The sequence below is a fragment of the Crinia signifera genome, chromosome 6, assembly GCF_055691185.1.
Source record: "Crinia signifera chromosome 6, ASM5569118v1, whole genome shotgun sequence".
Taxonomy (NCBI): Eukaryota; Metazoa; Chordata; class Amphibia; order Anura; family Myobatrachidae; genus Crinia; species Crinia signifera.
The window spans coordinates 78790844-78818594 of NC_139222.1; positions in this window are offsets into that span (position 1 = coordinate 78790844).

Genomic DNA, 27751 nt, shown 5'->3' on the forward strand with positions numbered 1-27751 from the left:
TTAATCATGAAAAAAATGTAAAAGTAAAATGTATTCTTTTTCACTTCTGAAAAGGCAGTTTTAAAGGTGTTTGCACTTTTTTCATTCATACCATTTAAAAAAATATATATTATTATTTTGGATATAAGTAAAATATAGTTCAGAAAATATATGAAAACAAGGTGTCTAGATGATTTTACAAATTAATCAGAAGACAATTTTACATTCTGGAATTATGAAACTAAAAGGGATTTTGCAAATTAATTTGGAAGGTTATTGCAGGCTCAGCTGTAGCATTTGAAAGACTCTTATATTATAGTCTTGTTTACTTGGCGTGTTCAGAACAATTAATATAGACAAAATGAATCACAGTGAAAAGTTGACAGTTAAATTTTAGTACCTATGATTTAAAACACAAGGCTGAAAAAGTTGTCAGGAACAGAAAAAAAATGTTTTATTTAATTACATAACCCTTTTTTTATTAACATTTTAAACAGGCTTGCATTTGCACCTTTACAGCTACCTGGCTATGCTGTCCAAGCATTTATATTTACATTTCTAGCCCCAATACTAAACCAGTTAGAAATTATAAGAGTGGTTGGAGACATATTAGACTTTTCTAAACATGGCTGCTCTGAGTGGTAACATTTTTTGCATATTTGATGCCAAAATATGTTAAAAAATCATAACTTATTTTAATTAAGTGATTATTTATCACCAGTTTAAATAAGATTTTCATCAGAAAGCTGTGTTTTAATTAGATTGCAGTTCCCTTAGTGTAAATAATGATACAGGCAGACAGACAGACAGACAGACAGACAGACAGACAGACAGACAGACAGACAGACAGATAGATAGATAGATAGATAGATAGATACAGACTCATACGCTATTTCTACATTTGCATCAATCCATTAATAATTATTTAAGAGGATGCAGAGCATACTCGGATGTCACCCTCCGAGGAGTAACCTCAAAATTATGGGTCAGTGATATGAACTGGGTGCTACACTGTTAGTGTTCATTCTAGCACCCTGCACCTTTCAAAACCTGTGCAGTTTCTCTTTCCTGCCTGGGGTGTTGCTGTGTGCTTTGGTGTTTCTAGTTCAGTCTGGTCTGTATTGATTGGGTGTCTCTGTCTGATGTGGTGCTAGAAATACCACATCAGTCAGGGATACCCCAAGCAGAGAAGAGGAATTGCACAGGTTTTGAAAGGTACAGTTGTGTCCTCATACATCGTGGCTGCGTACTGCATAACTTGCGCTATGTGAATCGCACCTGAATCACATCTGCCCCTTACTCTGTAGTCCCGTTATAAATCGCTTTATAAATGTAACGTAATGTTCTAATTGTAACCTGCAATACTACTCATTGACCACCAGTTGATACTTTTCCTAAACAGTACAGCGCATGCCTGTACATGTCATTGGTGTGTTCTGTAATACTGTATAAAGTAATTCACCGCTCGTTTATAAGGTATGAAAGACAAAAAAAAGCTGGGCAATCAACTTTCTTCCCTTTATAAAAGAAAAAAATCTGACTTCTACAAAACGCAATGTCAGAGTGCCATGCAACTTCCCCACTAGATTTTGTCCTTACTTTAGGGAAAGAGTACTTGGACAGAATTCACAGGAGAAGATGTGTGCGATTATTCATGACGTTGGTACAGATTGCTACTATATAAGCAAGGAAGTCATGCTAACCTTTACTAATGCTGGATAATCAAATAATACATTATTTAAGGAGCGGTCTGGGATCCAGTATGGTTCAAAATAAAGACAGAAGGTGTTAGATTTTAGGAAGGCTGATTTTGTAGAGATGGGAAACTCTGTTAGGGATTCTTTGGCAGAGTGGAGGAACTTGGAAGGAGTGCAGGGGAAGTGGGAAAAATTAAAAAGTGCAATACTAAAAGCAACAGAACTTTGTGTCAAAAGAGTTAGGGAAAACACAAGGAAAAGGAAGCCAGTGTGGTTTGTGAAAGAAGTAGCAAGTATTGTGAAAGCAAAAAAGTTGGCCTTTAAGAATTTTAAGCAGACACAGAATAATGAGGACAAAGTGCTGTATCTTGTTAGACAGAAGGAGGCTAAGAAGATAATCAGATGTGCAAAAGCACAATCTGAGGAGAAAATGGACCAGTCAGCAGGTAAAGGGGGGAAAACTTTTTTAGGTAAATAAGTGAAAGGAGAAAAACAAAAAGTCTAGTAAAAAGACTAAAGACAGAGAGTAGAAGTCTTCTTGAGGGGGACAATATAATAGCAGATAATAATAATAATAATAATAATAATAATAATAATAATAATTATTATTATTATTATTATTATTATTCACTGCAGAAAGAGAGGGAAAGGAGCCACAGTTAAGTTGCAAGTATAGTCAGAAAAATGAGGGAGAAACAAGTACATTTACAGAGGAGAAAGTCCTAACAGAAGTCTCAAAACTGAAAGTGGATAAATCAATGGGACCAGATGGGATACATCCAAGGATACTAAAAGAGCTTAAAGGGGAGCTGGTAAAACCATTTCCAGAATTATTCAACTAGTCACTAGCTACTGGAGTAATCCCAGAGGACGGGAAAACAGCAAATGTAGTGCCACTGCACAAAAGTGGAAGCAAGGAAGAGGTAAGCAACTATCGACCAGTGAGCCTACTACATCAGTAGTAGGGAAATTGATGGAAACACTCTTAAAACAAAGAGTTGTAGAATATCTCAAACCCAGCAATTTACAGGATCCAAAACAGCATGGGTTTACTGGGATCATGTCAAACAAATCTTATTGACTTTTTTACTGGGTGACTAAATTAATAGATCAAGGTGGGGCTGTAGATGTAGCTTATCTAGACTTTAGTAAGGCGTTTGACACTGTCCTACATCGCAGACTGTTAAATAAACTTGAAAGCTTGGGATTGGATTCTAAGATGGTTGATCGGATACATTCTTGGTTGCAGGAAAGAAAACATAGAGTTGTAGTAAAAGGAGTACAGTCAAAGGAGGGAAAAATTACAAGTGGAGTACCACAGGGATCTGTACTTGTACCAGTGCTTTTTAATATCTTAATTGGTGATATTGCAGATGGAATTGAGGGTAAATTGTGCCTTTTTGCAGATGGCACAAAGGTATGCAACAGGGTAGACACACCAGGAGGGGTAAAACAAATGATTGAGGATCTAGGTAGATTAGAGGAATGGTCAAGAGCATGGTAACTACAGTTTAATGCAAATAAATGCAAAATCACGCACTTGGGTCTCAAAAATCCAAAGACTGAATATAGTATAAATGGCACTACAATGTAAACTACTGAGGAAGAGAGGGATCTAGGCATCACTATTTCAGGTGTCTTAAAGGTTGGTAAGCAATGTAACTGAGCAATGAAGAAGGCAAGTCAGATGCTTGGTTGCATAGGAAGAGTAATCAGCAGTAGAAAGAAAGAAGTAATAATGCCACTGCATAGGTCATTGGTACGACCTCATCTAGAGTACTGAGTTCAGTTCTGGAGGTCATATCTCCAGAAAAATATAAATACATTAGGGACTGTACAAAGAAGGGCAACTAAAATTGTGCATGGCCTACAAATACAAAACATACCAGGAAAGACTAAAATATCTTAATATGTATACTCCAGAGCAGAAAAGGGAAAGGGGGAACATGATAGAAACTTTTAAATATATCAAGGGTTTTAACAAGGTACAGGTGGGAGACATTCTTCACAGGAAGAGGAGCTGCAGAACATGAGGACATGCACTGAAACTAGAGGGAGGAAGATTCAGGGGAAATGTGAGGAAAAATTACTTCACAGAAAGTGTAGTAGAAAAGTGGAATAGCCTCCCATCAGAGGTGAAAGAGGCAAATACAGTAGAGCAATTTAAACATGCTTGGGATAGGCACATTGATATCCTTACAAAAAAAAGGATCAAATATGGTTTGAAGTAACATGTTTAAAAAAGGGGCAGACTAGATGGGCCAAGTGGTTCTTATCTGCCATCAAATTATATGTTTAATTTTATGTATGTAACTCAAAGTCCATCGTTTAAACAAGCGCACAATATAGGTTTCTGCCATTGCCTAAATATACTGTAAACTGCCTTATTTAGGAAAATTTCTCCAGATAGTTTAAAAGGACATTTTGTTATTACTTGTGCCTTTCAAAAATAGAGATTATACAATTTATATTTATGTAAAGAACATACGTGTATATAGTGTGTGCAAATGTAAGTTATTTTCTGTTTATTCTTTTCTAGCAAATTTTTAAACTTATTACAGGAATTTTTGTTATGACAACTGAAGCTTTCAGGCATTTTACTACTATGCTATAGAGTGCACTTTGCATTAATAGATACTTTAGAACATGCTAATTATTTAAATAATATGGTATCAAATCCATAAAGAGGACAGAAGGTACAATGCTGTGATAACTAGCATTGCCAATCTCTGAGTGTAACTGCTACTGCTGAGCTGATCACTAATTCACTTCCTGCTGTGACCTTATTCTCTTAAAGGTACATTGATTCTTCTTGTAACGAAACCATCTATTAAGTATGGAGACACATTTACAACCCATTTCTTGGATCCATTATCTAGTGAAGAAAATAATAAACAAGAAAAGTGATATGTAACTTTAACAGAGATCATATTACAAAATGTTTTGCAAGAAAAAGAAGTTCTTATCAAATTGTATTTGATTAAAATGAGCAAATTGCAAATATTCTGTAACTATGCAGTAACAGGTTAGCAAGCTTTTGTGAATATTTCTTAATAACTTCTAGAATATAATTTCTCTATTAAATCAATAATATATGTCTTTTCAAGAATGGTTAAGCTAATATTCCAAAAACATTAAGAAAAGCAAAATATAATTTAACATAGATGTTGAAGATGTGGCTCTAGGGTTCGGATGTAATGCAGTGCTGGTCCGGCGGGCATGCAGAGGTTTTTGTTTTCTAAAGGGGCAGTCATTTTCTAGGCATGGATTTTACCTTGTAAATCATTGCCCTCAGAATTCATCTGGCATCCTGCATGACCGCTGGACTTCCACTGCATTAGTCGACCCTGGATATCCAACATCCTGAACTAAACATGTGAAACAGAATCATAACACCAAAGTAAAATAACACATAATAGAAAAAAGTAATACTATTGAGGTACAGTACTTTGGAAAGTAATCTCTAAGTTTTTTTTAAGATATGGAAAATGAAAAGTGCTAACATTAGCTTTGAAATAAAGAAACCATGGACCTTATTCTGGACAGTTCGCAAGGCCATTTGCATGGGGCTGATATTTTGCTTTGCAGATTTCTGTGCATGTAAATGCGCTGGGTGCGTGCATCCACGGCGAACAAACTGTTCGCTGGGTGCACGTACCCATCCTTGCGAACAGAGATCTGGGGCCGGGAGGGCGGCGGGTTGGTCCATTAACATATGGAAAAGCCCAGTGTTTTATGGGCATTTCCATGAAAACGCTGAGTGTTCTCATGGTAATGGGCTGATGTCGCGCGGATACGGGGGGCGAGCAGCTGACATCACTGGATGTCATTTCCCTCTGACATCGCCGGCCCACTTCCCTCTGAATGTGCACGCAGATCTAAGGTTGCTCTGAGCAACCTTATTTCTGCGTGCACATTCCACATCATTCGATGGTCGTGACCAATGAATAATGTGGGTGTTACCGTGCAGACTGAAAATGGATGTTTATGTAAAACATTCATTCACAACCAGTTGAACGTTCACACGCATTGTGAATGGTGGGCCGGCGTACCACCATTCGCAAGGTGGGATCTGGTTCACTCGCAAGGGTGCGAATTCGCATAAGAGTGAATGAACCAGAATAAGGTCAGATATGTACATTAATACATAAGAAATTAAGTACCTTAGGGAATTCTTTCTGAAATGCCTGTGATGTGCACCTCCAACACTTTGCTCTCATATAAGGGCACCGGGACGATCTGCCCAGTACACAAGAAGGTTACACTCATATTCCTCGTCCTAGAGGGACCTAGAAGTGTGCATACTATAGATGTTTCAAGAGTTACACTGGGCAACTGTGTCAATGTCATATCAACATACAAATTCCTTACAGTGTACAAAAAAAAGTATTAATCAACTGAACTCTTCCAGTTTTGCATAATTCATGTTTTAAATTAATCATGAGAACGTAGGAAAAGCAGAGCTGCTTTTATGATTTTGTGAAGTGCAACATGGATTCTCAAAGCAGGTCTTATTATATGTGCAGAAAGAGAACTAGATATTGTCAGCTCTGATCAAAAGCAAAATGCAAGTCCTTTTCAGTGGAAAAGTGGACAGAAATAAATTAATAAATAAATAATAAAAAATAAATGTGTGCCTCTAATGAAAACTTCTACAGATGTTCGCTATTTGAAGTATATCGCAAATATCAATGATTTCTAGAAATGATACATTTTGCTCTGCACTCCATAGAACCCGGTTCTCATCCTGTAGCAATTAAAACAACATTTGTACTTGTTGTTGTGTCAGAGTGGTCAATAGTAGACATAAAGAATAAATAGAGCAGTGAACTGTTGCAACATGCTTTTAAAAATGGTCTAGACCACAAAAGCGCAAGTGGAGATAGTTTCACGGTTTTTAAAACTAGAGTTAATAAAGGACCTAAGAGAGTCAATAGAGTTTCTTTTAGGGGACCTTTTATTTAATTTCAAACCTGCCTTTTCGTTTGCTCTAATTTTACTGTAATGATAACAGAAATTGTAACATCATGATCTATGCTGGATCTGGCCCAAAACAGGGTAGACGAAGGATAAAGGTTGATGGTAAATGGAGATCAAGGGTGCTGAAAATTATATAAACTACAAACTAAATATAAGTACAAAAATAAACCATGGCACTGTGTGGCCTCACAAATCAGTAGGAATTGTGACCAATAAACAGATTGCAAAATATGACATACTGTAGCTAATAAACAAGTCACAGAAAACATAGATTCCTCATTTGTAGTTCACAAACCTTAGATGGTCCATCTTTAGTCATGCTTGTTGAAACATATGTGAGAAACAAAATTAGAGAATATAGCAACAGGTAGTACTTCTATTGTTACAGTTGTTCACCTTGCCAGTGGATCAAACACTGTGTATTAACATAGATACTAACAGATATGTGTGAAAACTCACCACTATATCAACTTAAAACTCAGATGTGCCAGAAAGAATGGTAAAAGTTCTAAACTTTGCAAAAGAGCGGCATGTGTGGAGTCTTGAGTGCTAGGGTATCACCTGTCACCCTTAAACTTACACATACATAAAAATGTAGAACAGTATGGACTCTAACAGGTGCTATGTGATGAACATTAAAGTGTACATATACATATAAACAAATGTGAAGAAATAAATAATAAAAGACATACAGTATTTCAGTATGTTACTTTTTTGTGTCACAGGTGCCTTTAGTAGTACACAGTAGTGTTGGTCCTCTTTTTCCTCAAGGATTACTCCAATGAGGTATATATAGTTTAACAGTACATGTGAAGAAAGTGTTAAAAAATAACAATGTGTAATAAAGTCACAAAATACAAGTAGAAATGGGCAATAAGCTATCAGAAGACATCTATATGTTCTTCAAATGGAAAGGCATATCCCCGCTCACAGGTCAATATGTGGATGTAAACATTTTCAAATGTCATATGAGTGAAGCATTTTTATAGGCAAATGCCTAGGGTGGCATAACAAACTCACATAGTATTTATCGATGTAATGGATATAAAGGTTTCTTTCAATGGTCAATATAGCACAAGGATGGCATACCATACTCCCGATCAAATGTGATGTTTCAATTTATATTAGGGTTCCTTTCCATGTATCTTTTTGTATTGTGTTGATTCTAGGTAGATAATTCCTCCATATGTATGTATAGAAAAATGAAAAAAGGAAAAAAAAAGTGTAGTATTGTAGTTAACCAATCACAGCATACTGTATATATATATATATATATATATATATATATATATATATATATATATATATATATATACATACCTGTATATACCTCATCGGTGTAATCCTTGTGAAAAAAGATGACTTACGCATTCATCCTACTACAAACTATTAAAAGCTCTTGTCACACAAAATATGAACATTCTGTATTGAAAAATTTATATTATTTATTTCTTTACATTTGTTTATATTTATATACACACTTTGATGGTCATCACATAAAACCTGTGAGAGTCCATACTGCTCTAAATATCTACGTATGTATAAAACTTCAGGTATCTTTACATGGGTGAAATGGTTAAGTATCTTATAAACCACTCACACAATCTTTTTCAAATGTACCATACTTACTCTGTTGTACACATAAAGGTGTCTTTATCAGTGGACATCTCCAAACTTAAGATATTGATTTTAGATTATTTCAAATCAAGGCATCTTTATGGTCTCCTAATCCAAATTAATAAAATAAAGGTTGAACTTTATTAATACACAATATTTTTTCAGTGCTGCCAAAAACAGAGCCATCAAAGAGTACTTTAAATTATGTCTAATTGATACAACAGTATATTCTCTGCCAATGTGTCTGGATCTACATAAACTTTGTCATGTGAAGGCATCTTGATGCCTGTAGAATTATTATTATATTATTGGAATATTATTTTGTGTTTATTACACCACTGCACAGTGTCAGAACCTTTAGTAAATTTACCCCTAAGAGAGAAAAGTTGGGAAAAACAACCATTCAGATTCATCCTACCATTTTATAGGATGCAATAGACAAATGATAGCTTGAATCTAATTGGTTGCAGCATGTAGCATCCCCATTTTTCACTTTTAGAGGTTTTAGTAAATTTATCTCAAAGGGGAAAATTTACTAAGATGGGAGTTCTATTTCACATGGGATGTTGCTATGGGCAACCAATCAGATTCTATTTATTATCTTCCATAAGGTGTTAAAAAATAAGTAGATTCTGACTGTTTCCACATAGCATATAAGTCCCATCTTATACCCCGTTCTCACTGCAGGCAAATTCCCGGGTCTAGCATTGCAGTGTGAACGGGACGCATATCCGGATCTCATACACGGGTAAAACCCTTCTTTTTACCCGTGTTTGAGATCCGGGTATGCAGACACGGGTTGACCCGTTCTCACTGCATAAAAACCCATGTTAAAGGCAAATTACCGGGTAGAACTTCTTCACCCGGGAATTTGCCTTTCAGTGAGAACGGGCGTTCGTCCCTGCAGTCTCCGGCATTTTACAGTGAGAACACGGTATTAGTACATTTCCCCCTAATTGTTAGTTTGGCTTATATCTATGAAACACATTGTTGCCCAGGTGATAGATTAAAAACTCTATGATGGGACCCTTTAAAGATACATTTACAAGCATATTCATCATTTTATTTGTTGTTTTACATTGCTATAAAAAAAAGTTCTCTCACATAGTACTAGGGGAAATTTACGAAGATGTGTATTCTACTTCTCATGTGATGTTGCTATAGGCAACCAATCAGAATCTACTTCATATTTATTTAGCACATCTAGAAGATAGTAAACAAGATATAATTGCTTGCCCATAGCAACATCACATGTGAAGTAGAATATGCATCTTAGTAAATTTCCCCCACTATATCTGTTAACATCTGGTTTAAGACACAGGGTGATGGAAGTTCTATTTCTCATGAGATGTGACTACGGGCAACCAATCAGCATCTACTACTAATGTATTTTGCACCTTCTAGAATATAATAGATAGTGTGTGATGTGTTGCCCATAGCAACATCCCATGTGAAATAGAACTCCCATTTTAGTACATTTCCCCCACAGTTTTTAAAACATCTGCTGTGTGACCAACCTTAATAATAGTTATCACACATTATTGTATTTTATCCTATTTCCACACGCAAAAATATTTCAATAAAACAACAAGTGTGATTAAATATGGATTAACCACCTAAGGTGGTACTTCCCTCAAATAGGCGTTATCATTCAGTTCTATGCAAAACTAAACGATATAGGGAGAGTTTTTTTTCCAGTGGCTGTTCGCACTTTAAATATTTTAAATACTCAGGGTTAAAAATACCGTGATCCATGTCTGAATCTTGTAGTCATATGTTACGGTTTCTTTTAATGCCTTTGCTTGTATATTTGTATCGTTCACAATTTATTTTCGTTTAATGTTCATTGTAGGTGGACATTTTATGATAAATAAAGATTCTATTCTAAGGACTGTGAACAACATAAATTTAACCCACAATTTGTCACATGTGTTTATTACTGTGTTTATTACTTGTGATCTTTAACAATCGACCAATATTTTAGAATTTTTGATGATTTGTCAGGCTACACAGTGTCACGGTTTATGTTTGTATTAATATGTGAATTTTTTCCACACTTGTTTTGCAGATTAGAATAAGGTTCAGCTCCTTAAATCTCCATTTACCTTTATTTTACATTATTTAGAGTGTTCTACAAATGGAGAATATGACAGATGTTGGGATTAAGCTACAACTGCAATACTTCCTTTTCATCTTGGACTCTCATTATACATTTCTAACTCTAGGGATTTTTCTCTGCTCATTTTTAACTTCTGCACACCTGCTAGGTAAACACGATAATTACTTTTTATGAAGACGCACTCCAGCATAAATGCAATTGCAGCAAAATTGTTAAATGATCAGAATTTTACCCAACTTCAAATACTTTATTTGCAATATAACTTTTATTCTAGAGGGGTATTGCTCAGATTCCATGAAATTAAATGCATAAGGGAAGATGTAACTGTCAAACAAAAGAACAGTATTGTGCATTATAAAGCTGGTGTTCTTTTCCTGCGGTTCTTTAAAAAATGTATTATATTCCACACTGAAAACTGTAGAATACGGCTGCACTTGGTAAGATATAGAACAATTAAAATAATAAAATACATTTCAAAATAAAACACCTTTCACAGGCAATTTTTTGATACAGTATCTGTAATATCTTATTGACAAACAAAATTGGATGTATAGTATAAACTTCATTTCATTCTTTTAAATATTTAGATTTTTTTTGTGTGTGAACATATTCTTCAAAGCAAACAAAGTTGAGTTGGCCATACATCTACAGATTTATTGTCAGATCTGGCTGCTTGGAACAAAAACCTGGTAATGGATGAGAGCAATTGACAGTTGACTATGTGCATCGAAATGCTGGAATGCTGCCCAAAACGGTCATTCAGCTATCACCAGGTTTTTGTTCTAACCAGCCAGATCTGACAATAAATCTGTACGTGTACGGCCAGCTTTAATTTAAAAACAACAAGCAGCAATACCAATATAAGTAACTGATTATAAACCCATTCATCACAGCTGAACCAAAGGATACACACAAATTGGAGATTGGTTCTTAAATGTATTTGTAAAAAGCTTAACTGCAGTATTATCAATTACCTCCGAAATCACTGACATTTTGGAAAATAGGAATACATTTAAAATACTGTAACAGAAGACTGAATGACTAAATCTGGGTGTTAGTACCAATAATTACCTATTTTGACTGTAAGGGGTAAATATACTATGATTGGAGTTCTACTGAAATGGGGTGATGCCCACAGCAACCAGATTCTATCTATTATCGTCTAGAACGTGCAAAATAAATAATACATAGAATCTGACTGGTTGCGATGGGCAACATCCCACATTTAATACAACTACCATCTTAGTAAATATATCCCTAACAACCTAAAAATACCTAATCCTGTTACTTTAGTTTAAAATACATAAATATACTGTAAAACATGTGACATGAGTAGTTTTCATGTGACTCATATACTGTATATGGATGTGTCCTGTTAAAGCCTTGTTAAGTACCATACTGTACACCACATGACTGCTTGCTCCTGAAATTTGCAGGCGTGAGCATACGCACGCACCAATGATAATACATTTGCAATAAAACCACAGTGTTTTAAAATATGTTGCATTGTTTTGTTTTCATTGTTTTGTTTTCATCTCATACAACGTAATAACACCTTAACTAGAATTTTTAAACCTTAAAATCCTAAATTATGGATTGGAAAAAAATATTTTAAATTTAGATCCCAAAAAAATATAGGGTCAAGAAATGACATTACAGTATAGAGACAATGTAAAACGCAACCAACAAAACGTCATGACCAAAATCATACTAAAGTGGAATATATGCATTCATTATTAACTGTTCAATATGGAATATACTTGATACAACTTTTGCACCTTAGTTCTCTACTGGAATTACTGTTGGCGTGGCTAAGGTGATTGGACTACATACACATGGTAAGGTATGTGCCAACAATATGTCTCCTAGGAGAATTGTGTATTCAGCCTTTAATCAAGGTCAAACAGGTCTCCATGTGTTACAGTCCTCAAATGTATTCATATGGTTTATGAGGAAAAGCCATAAATTACATGGGGGGTAAAAAGAACGTACAGGTAGGTTAGTTGTATACCAAAATGTCTAAAAAGAATAGTGAGAAATCACATGGAGAAACCAACAGCAAATATGGTGGTAGATATACAGTAGTGATATTCACCAGAAGGTATCCCAAATAGTTTCCCCCATTTGATTTCACCGAAGTTAAATTATGTATGGAATATTGTATGTACTTTTTAATACATATTTTCATTCTGCTAAATCCATTGGTCAGGATATTCAATTTACTGAGCAGGACAGCGCTTCTTAAAGTGACAGATACCTGTTTGGTGTCTGTCACAAATTTCCATAGCTATCTATTGATACTGAGCGTGCACTGCACGCAGTATTGCCTCAATAATTTAAGTATTTTGTGATGACTGGTCTGGAGCGGTCTCCGACCTGGGCTCGCTCTGGACCTAGCCCATGTGCCCTCTGAATCACAACAACCCCCATATCTAAGAGACCTAAAGCGCGGGTCAGATCGGATTGGAAGTACTGCAGAAGGGTATGACTTGTAATTGATTCTGGAATTCTCAGGAAACGCAGGTTGTTTCAAAGGTTCCTATTTTCCACGTAGTCAATTTTGTCTACAAGGAATTTGAAGGTCATTGTGTGGTTGTCTACAGTGGATTGAATCGAAACGACCACATCATCATTATCACGAACCCTCCATTCCAACGCTATGATTCTTTTGGTGTTTGAATAAAGTTGGGAGACTACTGAGGCAAAGATGTTTTTAAATTCTAAAAATTGTTTACAAAATCCATTACAGCCTTAAGCACCAACACCATCTCCTGGGCCATCTCGGTAGCTGATGGGGCCGCCAGGGGGGGGTTGAGGAGGGTGGAGGCAAGAAGACCAATTGGGAAAGGGAGGGAGTGGAAGGGGGAGAGGATGATTCAGCCATGGGATTGGTAGGGAGAGTGATAGTGGTTTGAGGGGTTTTGGTCCCTTGCAATTTACCCCTTGTTATGTTTTGTGAGTAGAGCTCAAAGAATTTAACCTAGAGAATTCAGATATGTGTGGAAATGTATCCAGATTGTAGAGAGAAACATGTTGTAAATTTTAAACATAATTAAAGCTACAATATTCCTGCTAAAAAGGTTATGTGAGGAGACAATGGTAACGAAATTGGAAATGCAAAGTAATAACTATACGTTTAAAATGTAGGGGATTTCTCGGGCGCTCCAGAGGGGTCGGCTTAAAGGTGGACCTACAGAGTCTAACCTTTAAGACTCAATTGAAAATGTAGGGAAAAAAAGGGATGGTACACTAGATTTAGCGCTCCCTTGTGTGGACACCCAGTGAATAAAATGAAAAAATACTTCCTTATGAGGGTATCTGTGGTAGTTGCTCCTCTGATCTTCACTATCGGATCCTCAAAATTTTCAATTCACAGTATATGTGGATAAAGCAGAGGCTAAAAAGCATTGTTGTCTTTTTTGCCTCTGCTTTATCCACATATACCATAAATTGAAAAATTTGAGGATCCGATAGTGAAGATCAGAGGAGCCACCACCACAGATACCCTCATTTTATTCACTGGGTGTCCGCACAAGGGAGTGCTAAATCTAGTGTACCATCCCTTTTTTTCCCCAAGTAATAACTAGACTGCAGATTGTAACTCACGGTAACTGGTAACCTGTAATACTAATGTTTTGGAAAAACAAAAGATTTAGTCACATTATCCCAGTACGTTAATGGGGTCATTTAAGAGACCATATGATCTGCACCAATCAGGTGAATGAACTATAAATTCTGCCCCCCCCCCCCTCCCGAATATATGGCATTTTAGTTCAACAAACACGGACATCTCTATACAATTTGGCTCCCAGTAGGTACAGTTAAAAAAAGAGACCCACCCTCATTGAAGAATGTGTGAGCGCTGTACAGTACATAATATATTTTGTGCTGTGCAAAGGGCATTTGGTTCACTGCAATCCCAACCTTGTGGCACAAAGGGGAAAATTCTGTAGTTGCCCTGAAATACTTGGGACACTTATACAACTGGTGTATTTGTTAATTGAATTCAAAATAAACAATTTCGGTCTATACTTGCTATTGTCTATCTTGGTTTAGAAACACATGCAGTTCAATGTGACAGCATTGGCTAGGTTTCTTAAATAGCTGCGGGTGAAATATGGGCAACTTAGTTAGGAAATTGCTCTGCATTGCCAAGAAACACACAAAGTCAATTCATTCATTCAGAAAGGAAGGTATTTTTGTCAGAGAAATGCATCACTTAGTTATGTATAGTAGTCCGAAAGTTGTGGCAACCTGGCTTTGCATTTAAAACAAATTGGCACTATAAATCTTTCAGCTAAATCACCAAACTCTCAGCATATGCTGCAGCTCACTGGCTATTATGTGTTGGCCACTAATCACCCTCTTATCAGAAGTAATGAACTTATGAATAGAATTATAAAAATGGTCATTCAAACTCTCACCCAGGTAAAAATACAGGGGATTACGTCAGCGGCGTAGCTACGTTTTGGGCGCCCCCCCGCCATTAGGGGGGGCGCCCCCCGCCGCCCATTCAAACCCCCCCAATCCCCCCGCAGCCTTACCTTTCGCGCTGGTCCCGGCGGCTCCGTTCTTCTGCTGAGGACCACCACAAAATGGCCGCCCCCATACAGCAGACAGTTTCAGAGAACTGTGTGCTATATGGGGGCGGCAATTTTGTGGTGGTCCTCAGCAGAAGAACGGATTCGCCGGGACCAGCAAAATAGGTAAGCCTGCGGGGGATTGGGAGGAGGTGTAAATATAACACTGCAGCCCCTGGCGCCCCCATATGCACAGCGCCGCCCCCCCCGCGTGCGGGGGCGGCGGTGCTATAGTTACGACACTGGATTACGTAATGGCACGCATGTTGCAGGCTTTGTAAAGTGATTGATCAATAACTGTTTCTATTCCTTTTGATATGTTCTTCCAGTAATGTGCTCAAATAGCCAGTATATATGTGGATGACAACAGTGTAATAATAGTATGTAAAGCACTAGTACTTGAGTTGTGAAGTGCTTTTTTATATTTCCGAAAATAGTCAAGGCAAATCACTCTGTTGTTTGCAGAACGGTAAATAAGGGTGATTGGCTGATACAATAGATAGGTAGAAACGGTGTTTAAAGAAACAAAACAAATGTAGACAAGCTGGTGTAAAAGATGGGATATTAAGCAAAAATAAAATATGCAAACTAATGCTGAGGTAAACATAATTATTTTCTTTACAAGGGGTAGAATTTAAAGAATTATAAATACCGGATATATACGTACATCTCAGATGGTGTGAGACCAGTGCATGTGCAGATCTCGTCTACAACAGAGCTTAGGCAGCAATATCATATTATCAAATAAACATACATAAATCCAAACATTCCTACCCTGGGGAAAACACATACAGGGTGCATTGAAGTCCAAGTACTGTAAATAGAACTAAAGTAAAATTGAATGAAAGTAAACTGTGAATAGTCAATAATAGATAACATACAATAGTCACTCCAGTAAATCAAAATCCTCGACAAATGAATAAAGTACTCATCAAAAAAAAAAAAAAAAATCTATACTCTTGTATCTTCAGGTTATTATTTCAAACATACATTCCCTAAGTGTCAACAGCACATCCAAATGAAATCATTAAGGGGACATTTCATCATGTACAATTTTAAACATGTATTGTATATATTCAATCACAGGTATAAAAAATTGCTGCTTATCGCAGAAAATATTTTCAGAACATCATTGTAATCAGCATTAGAGGTGTTCTTGATACCTCAAGAGCAATTCTGGTGTTTCAGGTCCTTTCCAAGGTCCTCAGTGGGAGCAGCTAACTTATATGCACACCAAGGAATGTCAACAATTAAGTATTATCAAGGTGTCTGTTCTGCTTCCATCTCTGAATCTGGTCCAAGGTTCTATATTACGGAGTGGTGTTTGTTTATCTCATGCATATACCACCACAGATAAGATTTCTTGATATCATAAGACACCAATGTAACCATTTGGCATAAATAATTAAACAAGAGAGGTTAGGAGTTTTAGTGTGAAAATATACAAACATCGGAACTGGAGGAAAATAATTATATTTCAATATGAATTTAATGTTGACAGACCATTCATGTTCTACCTTTACTTTTTTTAACTTTAAATGTGCTAGCTGTGAATGTAGAAGGGATAATGAAATATAGTCCAAAAGATGGTGAAGTTCCTCTAATGTATTCCCCCTCGGTTGTGGCATGTGAATAAACAACCTTTTTGTTTGACTCATTAAATCTTGACCTCTATAATTTAAAACACTCAAGAGTCTAAAAGATGAGTGAGTTCTTTAATAAATATGCATTGAAGTTTATCACAGAAAGGTGACCTGCCTCAGAGACATAGGAAGACGATGTTATGTTGATCGAGATGTATGGGTCTGTTTTATGATGAAGCATCAAAGCAGAGGTTTACACAGATTAACCCCCTCATTAAAACACACATCTCTTCTCAATACAGCCTATACATCAACAGCCCTGCCATTCTTCCATAATTTATCTCATGACTGACCCTTTGCATTTAAAACATGTCCTTTAACTTTAATAGGTACACATTTAAACATTGATTGTCACTCCGGTGGGATGATGATGAATAATGGATATTGCCCTAAGGCAGTGCTTGGAAAATGTAACAATAATACTTATAGTTAACTCTTTGCAAACACTAACTGAAGAGTTACAAAGCAGTGGATTAAAGACTATTATACATTACATTTATTTTTATACATATACATATCATCAATATAAATGCAATATGTTATAATGGTGATGGGGGATGGTGACAATAAGAAATGTTAGCATCACTTATGCTAAGATGATTGTACAATTGTTCCAGGATGCACTGCACTCATGCAATTTGACAGAAACAAGTAAAAAAAAACTCCTTTTATCTGGCAGTTTTGTTAATTGCATCTTGTACTTTATGCATTTTCTATTGTTTAAAGAGGAGGATTTAGTTTCTGAAATATTGGATACAAGGTTGCCTGCTTTTACAGTCTCTTCTCCGGGAGAAGTCCGGAGAGGAGACTGTAAGCAGAACTGTGGTGGTGACGGGGGGGGGGGCTGTTATCGCCATCATCGAGCCCCACCCCCAGTCTGGCATATACTCGGATTTGACAGTCTCCAATGAGGGGGTGGGACTAATATGTTGTAATGCTGAAAAGCCATGAATCATGGTGTTTAAACACAGCGTCGCTGTATTTAAAAAACAGGGTGAGTGGGTGGGTGCAGGGTAAACCAGGACCCTCCCAGGCACCCCTGGTTTTAAATCATGCATATGTGTGTTTACTCACTTCTTTGCAGGGGGGAGCAAGGATCAGAATGTACTGTTTCTACTGAGAATAATTTTCGTGTTGTGCAAGGTTCTCTAGCCCATCTAACTTGTCACATGTGAAGTCAGTTCAGACACTGCCAGCTTAAGTCAGGTCATTCCCCTTTTTCAGAAGCAGCTGGAGAAAGTGAAGGAGGAATTAAGACAGAGCAAGTCCACTAAGCATGTGGGACTTGTGGATGAAGCCCATCATTCTCTTTGCCAAGATGTAAGGGTAGTCAAAGTTTTGAAATCAGAGGAATACATTTTAACCCCCGTGCTCCATCCTAGGTCTAAAGGATATGGGGTGTCACTCTTTCTGTTTGGCACAAGCCTGCAGAAGGGCAAATAACTGCTGGTGAAAAAAACTGTCATTTTTTCTCACAACTGGGGCTGCCAGGAAACAATGGAGATCTCCTAAACAACCCGCTGGCGCTGATGCAGGGCAGCAGGATCAAGTTTTGACATGTGGTCCAGACTGAAGGACCTGGTAACAATTTTTGATATGTCTACTGTCATTGCAGATGATGCTGTCACAATTAACAAAATGGTGGATGATTAGAAGGGTGACAGCATCAAAGTAGACATGTCAGACAGTCTGTACCTGTACTGGCAGGAAAAAGAGGCAATTTGGAAGCCCCTGTACAAACTGGCTCTATATTACCTCATTTGCCCCTTCCAGTGTGTACTCTGAAAGAGTTTTTAGTGCAGCAGGGAACCTTGTCAGCGAAAGAAGTAGGAGGTTACTTCCACAAAATGTGGAGAAGATGATGTTCAGCTAAATGAATTACAGGAAGGATAAGGATTTACACAACACTGAAGGGGGTGGAGAATCACGGATAAGGAGGAAGACAACATCTTGCCTAAGTAGAGCCAGTTTGTGCAGAATAATTGCCAGCTTAGTTTAGCAAGTTTGGGGTCACTTAACATGTAGGTAATCAGAAATACACACTATACATTGTTAATGTGGTAAAAATACTATACTAGCTGCAAACATCTGGTTTTTAAAATAAAATCGTCATAGGTGTATAGAAGCCCATTTCCAGCAACTATCACTCCAGATATCTAATGGTAATCTACTCTAATCTCTAATAATGTTAAAGTAATCTAGATCTAATCTCTAATAATGTTAGAAGACTAATGGGTGATTACAAAATCCAAGAAAATTCTTGTGCAATTATGTTAGCAGAGCTGAATATGGATTTGCTCATTAGAGAAGCTATAAAACTGGCCTTTTTTGAGCTAGTTGAGTATTTGGAGCATCACATTTGTGGGTTCCATTACACTCTCAAATTGGACATAAAAAGAGAACCGTCATGCGAAACCTCAACAGTCTATTCTTGTTCTTTGAAATGAAGGCTATTCCATGCGAGAAATTTCCAAGAAACTGAACATTTCCTACAATGGTGTGTACAGATCCATTCAGAGAACAGCACAAATAGGCTTTTAACCAGAGTACAAAGAGAAGTGGGAGGTCGGGTTCACAATTGGCAAGAAGACACGTACATTATATATAGTTTCAGAAATAGATGCCTCACAACTGGCAGCTTCATTAAATGATACCAGCAAAAGGCCAGTGTCAATGTCTACAGTGAAGCAGTGACTCCAGATGCTGGCCTTCTAGATAGAGTGGCAAACAAAAAGCCGTATCTGAGACTGAAAAGATTAATATTGGTAAAAGAACACATACATTGGACAGAGGAAGATTGGAAAAAAGTTTTATGTACAAATCAAAGTTTAAGGTATTTCAAGCAGAAGAACATTTGTGAGATGCGGAACAAATGAAACAATGCTGCCAGAGTGCCTGACATCATCTTTCAAGCACGGTGGAGGTAATTGTGATTGTCTGGGGCTACTTTGGTGGGATATTTGTACAAGGTAAAATGGATTTTGAATAAGGAATGCTCTCACTCCATTTTGCAACACCATGCCATACTCTGTGGACAGTGCTTGACTGGAGCCAATTTCCTCCTCCAACAGGAGAAAAGCACATTTGCAAATTATTCAAGAACTATGCAAGGAAAAAGCAGGCAGCTGGAATTCTGTCTTTAACGGAGTAAACAGTGCAGTCACCAGATCTCAACCTCATTGAGCTGTTGTGGAAGCAACTTGACCGTATGGTACGCAAAAAACGCCCATCAAGCCACTCCAACTTGTGGGAGGTGCTTCAGGAAGCATGGGGTGACATTTCTTCATATTTACCTCAACATATTAACAGCTAGAATGCCAAAGGTCTGCAATGCTGTAATTGATGCAAAAAGTTGACCAAAGCAAAGTTTAAATGACAAAATTATAATATCAAATAAAATCATCATTATTTCTTGCCAATGTCTTGACTATATGTTCTATTCTTTTTGTAACTCATTTAATAAGTAATATTCAGTGTTTATGTAATACATGAAATTGTCTAGTTTCACTAATGTATGGCGATTGATCCACTTATGAAAACTACAGTGCTAAATGCAATAACAGTGGATGGATATGGCATTACATAATGCAAAAGCAAGCTCTGACAGGCAGGCCAATATGGTACAGTACTGTACAGTGCAAACAAACTTCTTAATACTCGAGACACAGTACTATATGGCAAAAAATCATTGAAAATCCTTTTTATTAAAGCTTTAACATAGATTCATAGAAAAGTTATTGCAGCACATACAGTATAAGGTGCCAAGTGTTTGTCCTGTTTCCTACCTTAACACCATAAGAATTATAGTAGGCTGTTTTCACAAGTGGATTATATGGAATGTCTAGGTGGAAAATGTCATAGCACCACACACATAACAAAAATTGAGAGCAATGTTAACAGATTTACTGTACATGGCATCCTGGCTTTTAGCATAAATTACAACTACAAATCTTACACAAATAAATAGAGCATCACTTATAACCAGTACTATTTTTCTGGAAAAATAGGTCAAGGATCTCCGACCGGGTCTGGGGGTGGATCAATTAAATAAACATAGATGGAGAGAGATGTATATATTATATCTAGAAATTAATCCACTCACATGGGACTTATCCCTTATTGAAAGTACATTTCGGCCTAGACCAGGTTTAAGAACCCAGTTCCTGAAGATGTCATACTAACTTAGAGGTTCAGGAACGGAGTTCCTGCTGAAAAATAGCACTGCTTATAACCTACAATTAATGCATTCCGGTATCTAGGTTTGCAAATCTGTATATTCTCATTCTCAAACAACATATTATACTCCAACATCATCATAAATGGAATACAGTATACAGTATCTCGATCCTGAGAGCTGGGAGTATTAAATGTAATTTCTGTTCTGCTAAAATCGTTTCCAATTAACTATTTCATGTCAAATATTTTTACAGTTACTAAAACACAAATACATATTTTAATGTCAGTGTAAGCCCTAAAAATGTTTTTGAAAAGAGTTCATTTGGCACCTAAACACTATGTGATCCTAGTTTAATTTACTCCTTTGTTTTTCAGCACTTTCTAATACACTGTAATGAAGGGTCACAATTTAAGCCATTTCAGTCTTAGAAAAGCACTAACTGGTTTAATTTGCCTATTAGCTGGATGCTTTTATTTGGATCTGAAAAGAGTTGTGAATGGAGAACCTTAATGTTTCTCCATGTTGGTAATTAGCCTTTCATTACTAATGGCCAGCACATTCCTTTTTAGATTATACAGAAATATATAACTTGTTCTTTTAGCATTCCTTTCATTTGTTTTCACTAACAATTATCTAAATTGTAAATTAAACATCTTAATAATTTTTTCATTTCAATATCCACTTCACATTAAAGGTATTTTTTCCTTTTGCATTAAGGGCATACTCCGGATTCTTTTGTTAGGTCTACAAAATGTGCAAGGTTTAATAAATATATATATATATATATATATATATATATATATATATATATATATATATATATATATTATATTATATTATGCAGCAAATACACTAATCGGGGGAGATGTATCAAAGATTGGAGAGAGATAACTTACCAACCAATAAGGTTGCAACTCTTATTTTGCAGGTCATGACGGATGATCAAAGCTTTTATACAGCTCCTCCACAGTTTCAAGTCTGTCTGCTTTGACATCAAAGAGGTATGTAGAAATGGTTACTAAAATGCTTAAAACTACCGTATGGAAAAATATGGAGAAATATTCATTAAGATTTTTTATTTTCCGATTCATGCTCTAATGCAGAGTACACACTGGATGACAGGGAGGGGAGGGGTGTCGGCTCATCAAGTTGCCCATAGCAACCAATCAGATACTAGTTAATAATTTAGCACCTACAGTACTAGAAGATAATAGATAGAACCTAATTGGTTTATATAGGCAACATCTCATCTTGAATAGAATTCCCATTTTAGTAAATTTACCCCATAATGAGCTACAGTACATCAACTTTGAACACATACATGGACACCAATTTTAATAAATATCTCAAAGTAAGGTTTAGGTCTGATTTCCTGTTAACTTTTTTTATCTACAGTAGCTTGTATTTGTTTAAAATTTGTTTAAAATGTATGTATAGTATGACAATAAGTAGGGATGAATAAACCATAATGGAGCAAGCGGCCCCAACCTTTCCTGATCAGCACCAAATTTCCCTGAGCAGGGCCGGGTGTGAATGGTGCAGGGGACAATAGCCAGGTGGGGACAATAGCCAGGAAGGTGAGCAACATGTGGGGGAAGATGTATTCCCAGATGGTGGTGCACCAGTGGTGCAATGCTGGAGGCACCATTGGCATGCACCTACTAATCAGTAGCATGCCCAGAAATTTTCCAGGAGAGCCCGCTCCTGCAGCATAGCTTCACCCGGAAAATTTCTGGCCATTCCACCAAAGTGGTTAAATAATCCTCAGGTTCCATTTCTGTAGTGTGTTGTTATTGCATCAAATATTTGTAGATAATCTCTTAATTGACATGAAAGCCTGGATTTTCAGTAACCCTGGGGGAAGCTGGAAATACAGCGGAGTACACACGTATGGATTTATCTTTCCAATGGGATAAATTTACTAAGAGTTCTATTGAAGATGGGCTGTTACCCCTAGCAACCAATGAGAACCTACCTCTTAATTATGTAGCACCTTTTAGAATATAATAGATATAATCTGATTGGTTGGTATGGACATCTTAAATAGAAATCACATCTTTGTAAATGTACCCCAATTTGTCTAGTGGGAACAAAAATCTATTAATGTATAGGAGTACAGATGGAGCCCCTCTCATTCAGCTGGGGCTGGTGATAGACTTGCCAATGCTAGCCTCTGCCATACCCCCCAGCCACCAGAAGGGGGTGTGTGCACACGAGATGCTCGCACTCCCCATCGGTCCATGCCACCTCCCCTCCAGTCACCGTCAGTCCATGCCGCCTCCCCATCCCCCCTTTAACCCTGCCCATCTCCCTGAAGTGGAGGCAGTTGGCCCGAGGAGTTGGAAATGGGGCTGGCCCTGGGAGCATTAGGCTGCCAACCCACCCCCCCCCCACCCCCCCCAGACCAGCCTGCCACTGCTTGTATACACAGCTTTTCAGTAGTTATGGCATTGGACTTAATGAGACAATACCACTCACTATATACTGTAGTTCTGCTTAGCTGAAATGGTACAAACTGAACATTAAAACTAGCTCCATACAGTTATAATTACATTGCTTTCTATGCAGGAGCTAATCACTCCATGTATAAAATGTCTCATTGTGGTACATGAGGTTAAAAGTCCAAGTCCCAGTAATGGCATGCTATGGTCCAGGCCACCCATGATTGAGTTTCATCCACCAAGGTAACTTGACCACCTCTTTTGTCACTGTATCTATAATCAAGCAATGCCTATTCCGTTTTGCACTGTAGATGGCAATCCTGTTTACGAATACAAAGTTTGTAGGTCATAGATTCCTGCAAAATACTGTTAATGTAATAAAAAGACTTACTACAGTGATTCACTGCGTAAACAACCCAAACGTTGGATACTTAAACAAGAGAAATATTAAAAATGAATCATAAACTTATACTTTTGCAAAAGTTTTCAGATCCCATCTGCGTGTCACAAACAGGGCTGCGGTCTTCTTAGATTGAATGGCCTTCTTTGTTATTAATGACACCCAGGTACAAATATAGTTGTTTTCTGGTTTACCTTTTTAATAATAAATAAAGGTGATGCATTGCATGAAACGGTCTTAATAATTTACAAGGTAATATCAAGAAAATACTAACTGAAGTGGTCTATGGAAAATATGAAAGTTGATTTACTGATGCTTCTAAGCTGGGGTTTTGAAATAAGTAGAAAAACAAACACCACCACTTACAAAATTAATTAATGATGTTCTTGGCTTGGTAAGACTCTCCTGACACCCAGTGACCAAAAATTAATGTGGACTTCAGTTAAAGTTAGGAGTAAATACAGCTAAAATGTGCACTTTTGAACTATTGCAAATCCATTTCTGCATAAGAAGGGCAGGTATAACAGGTTCAGTCTTTGTTTTGTGTGTGTTTTCTTGGGGAATATTACAGGCAGCTGACATCCGGTGATGTCAGCTCCCCACCCCCCGGCACCCGCATCACTGAATGATTTCCATGGAAACGCGCATGAAATGCAGGGCATTCCCATGGCTGAATCCCCCGCCTGCCTCCTCACGCCCCCCCCCCCCCCCACCCGCAGTCTTGTGTACAAGCATCTGGGAAACATCGTATTCCACGTGGCTGCTCGCACACGGCACATGTGAAGAAATGCGCATGCGCCGTTGAAAAACATTGTGCACCCATGCAAATTTGCATGGGTACACATGGACCAGTATATAAGGTCCACTATGCAATGTAGGCAGATAGCGATATTGTTTTCGATTTTCCATTAACTTTCCAGAGCTACAGAATGAACAATAAGATGCATACATCCTGAATGATTTAAAATGGTAAAGATAAAGACAAAGATAAAGGGTGAAATGTAATAGGGTGAGAGAATCATAAAGTGAGAGATTTGGTAAGAAATCTCCAGGTTTTTTTTTTTTTTAAATGGCGATCATTTACACAGCAAACGATTGACGATTTAAAAAAACTGGAGATTTCTTACCAAATCTCTCACTTTCTGATTATCTCCCCCTATTACTCAAAGAGTTTGACTTACCATTGACCAGACCATTTTATGAAAAATGTATCTTTATCTTTTTTTTACACACTGAATGATATGCACCTATTCATAAACGAAATACAGTAATCAACATTTTTCTGTATGTACAAAAAGTGATTGATAACTCATCGTTATCTTTATCATTAGTACACACTGAACGATATGCATGATAATATTGTTAACAATAGCATTACCGTGTATATTGTCTGCTTTTATTGCGGTGTGTTCGGGGGTTTAGTGTAAAAGATTATCTTTTTGATTTTTTAGTATGCATAGCACAACTAAAATAGTACAAAAAAGGGGATTTTTGTAAGAACTTACCATTCGAATCCTTATCTCTGAGTCCATCCTGGTGACACAGCTAACCATGGGTTGCAGGAGGGTCATCAGGAGCCAGGCACCTATGCTAACATCTTTGAGCATCTTCTGCATCCCAGCATTCCTCAGTTCAACTTCAAAAGCACACTAGGAAACATTACTCAGTACAACTCCTAAACATATTAATTAACACAAACAAATAATAACCATATAACATGACAATAACATGAAACGGTATAAACTTACTGAGCATAAGGGAGGGATCGCTTTGTCACCAGAGTGGACTCAGAGAAATGGATTCGAACAATAAATTCTTACAAAAATCCACTTTTCTGTTTCGTCCATCCTGGTGACTCAGCTAACCATGGGACGTTCAAGAGCCGGTCCTTTGGGAGGGTACGCTCAGGTCCGCAGATCTCATTACTGCTTGCCCAAATGAAGCATCATGGAAACTGTAGAATTTGGTAAAGGTGTGAACAGAAGACCAGGTGGCAGCAGAACTGCTCCGCTGTAGCCCCGTGACACACAGCCCAAGAGGAAGCAACCAAGCTAGTGGTATGGGCATTATTCCTGGAGGGAACTTGTCTGACAAGTTTCATGTAGGCGAAGGCAATGACCGACCATAACCACCAAGCAATGGTCTGCTTAGAAGCTGGCCACCCTCTCTTATGTACGGCATACAGTACTAACAATAAATCAGTCTTACGAAATTCCTTCACTCTGTCCACATAGATGTGCAGCGCGTGAACCACATCCAATTTCTTCAGTTTGTCCCTATTTCTTGCCTCCTCTGGAGGACAAAACACCGGTAGTACAATCTCCTGATCACATGAAATTTTGACACCACCTTTGGCAAAAATGTTGGTACCGTTCGCAGAACAGCCCTATCCTCATGAAATACTAGGAAGGTAGACTTGCAAGACAAGGCCCCCAATTCTGACACTCGCCTTGCCGAGGCGATAGCCAAGAGAAAAGTCAGTTTCCGGGAAAGAAATTTAAGGTCAGCCGACCTTAAAGTCTCAAATGGTGGCTTCTGCAGAACTGACAACACCAGAGACAGATCTCAAGGTGCCACCGACTGTCTATACGGAGGCTTAATATGTAATACTCCCTCCAGTAACAGAGCCACTCTTCTTTGAAAGAAGGTAGACAAAGCAGATAGCTGCACCTTCAAAGACTGCAAACTTAAACCAGTTGAAAAACCATCCTGGATAAACTCCAGAAGCCTAGGGACTTTAAATCTAGAAGTGTGAGCTCTCTGTCGTTCACACCACCATATATACGTTTTCCAGACTCTATGATAATTGGCCGCTGACACAGGTTTCCGAGTACTGAGCATGGTTAGGATAACTTCATCCGAGAAACCTTTCTTCTTTAACAAGGAGGTTTCAAAAGCCAGGCCGGCAAATTGAGACAAGCTAGGTCCTGGTGTAGAAAAGGTCCTTGCTTGAGTAGTTCTGGTGAAAGAGGAAGAGGCCATGACGCTATTGACAACCTCAGTATGTCAGAATACCAAGACCTGGGCCAATCTGGAGCTATCAGAATGACCCTCAACCTGTGTGTCCTCACTCTCTTGAGGACCCGAGCAATCAAGGGAAACAGTGGGAAGACATATGTGAGGCTGAAACACCATGGAACTGTCATGGCATCCACTGCCTATGCTGTCAGATCCCTGGTTCGCAAACAGAACTTGGGTACCTGACAATTGTGTCTGGATGCCATCAGATTCAGCTCTGGGAGCCCTCAAAGGGAAACAACGTCTTGTAAAACCTCTCGATGTACGGCCCATTCCCTTTCCAACAGTTTTGCTCAGCTGAGGAAGCCCACTTCCACATCCCGAATCCCCGGAATGAATACATCCGACAAAGCAGGAATATTTGATTCCGCCTAATGAAATATCTAAGAGACCTCTTGCATCGCCATTCTGCTGCAAGTGCCCCCCTGATGATTGAGATATGCCACAGCTGTGGCATTGTCCGACTGGATTCGTATGAGAGACCTCTTCAGGAACACCTGCAGAAGTGTCCTCCAAACTGCATGCAGCTCTAGTATATTGATCGGCAAGGGTGATTACGAGCTGGACCACAGACCCTGTAACCTGAGATGCAGAGCCACTGCTCCCCAGCCCTTGAGACTGGCATTGTTTGTGACCACCAACCTGTCACGCTAGCAGTAGCACCAGCTGGAGTGTAACGGAGGCTAGGTGCCTTGATATAAGGTTTTTGTATAGACGACAGAAGGGAGGGATGCAATTTTATAAAAGAAAACCAGTTTTAATAAAGATACTGCGATACAGAAGATGAACTGTGGCACAAAGGTAATACTGAAGATATGAAATAACCAGAGTCAATGATATATAAAACTTATTGTAAAGTTCGTAGTGAATGGATAACGAGGTTGAAAACTGAAGATGACTTGAAGTGTAGATTTGAAGAATAAACGTAAACTTGAATAGTTGATTTGAAGGATTTACTTGAAGAGATGATTGAATTGAAGATTGAATGAAAGATTGGATGATTAAATGGCTGAACGATTGGGTGATTGGGTGATTGGACGACTGGATGATTGGAAGATTGGATGGTTGATAGGATGAATCCGGGAAGTATTGCAGCAGGC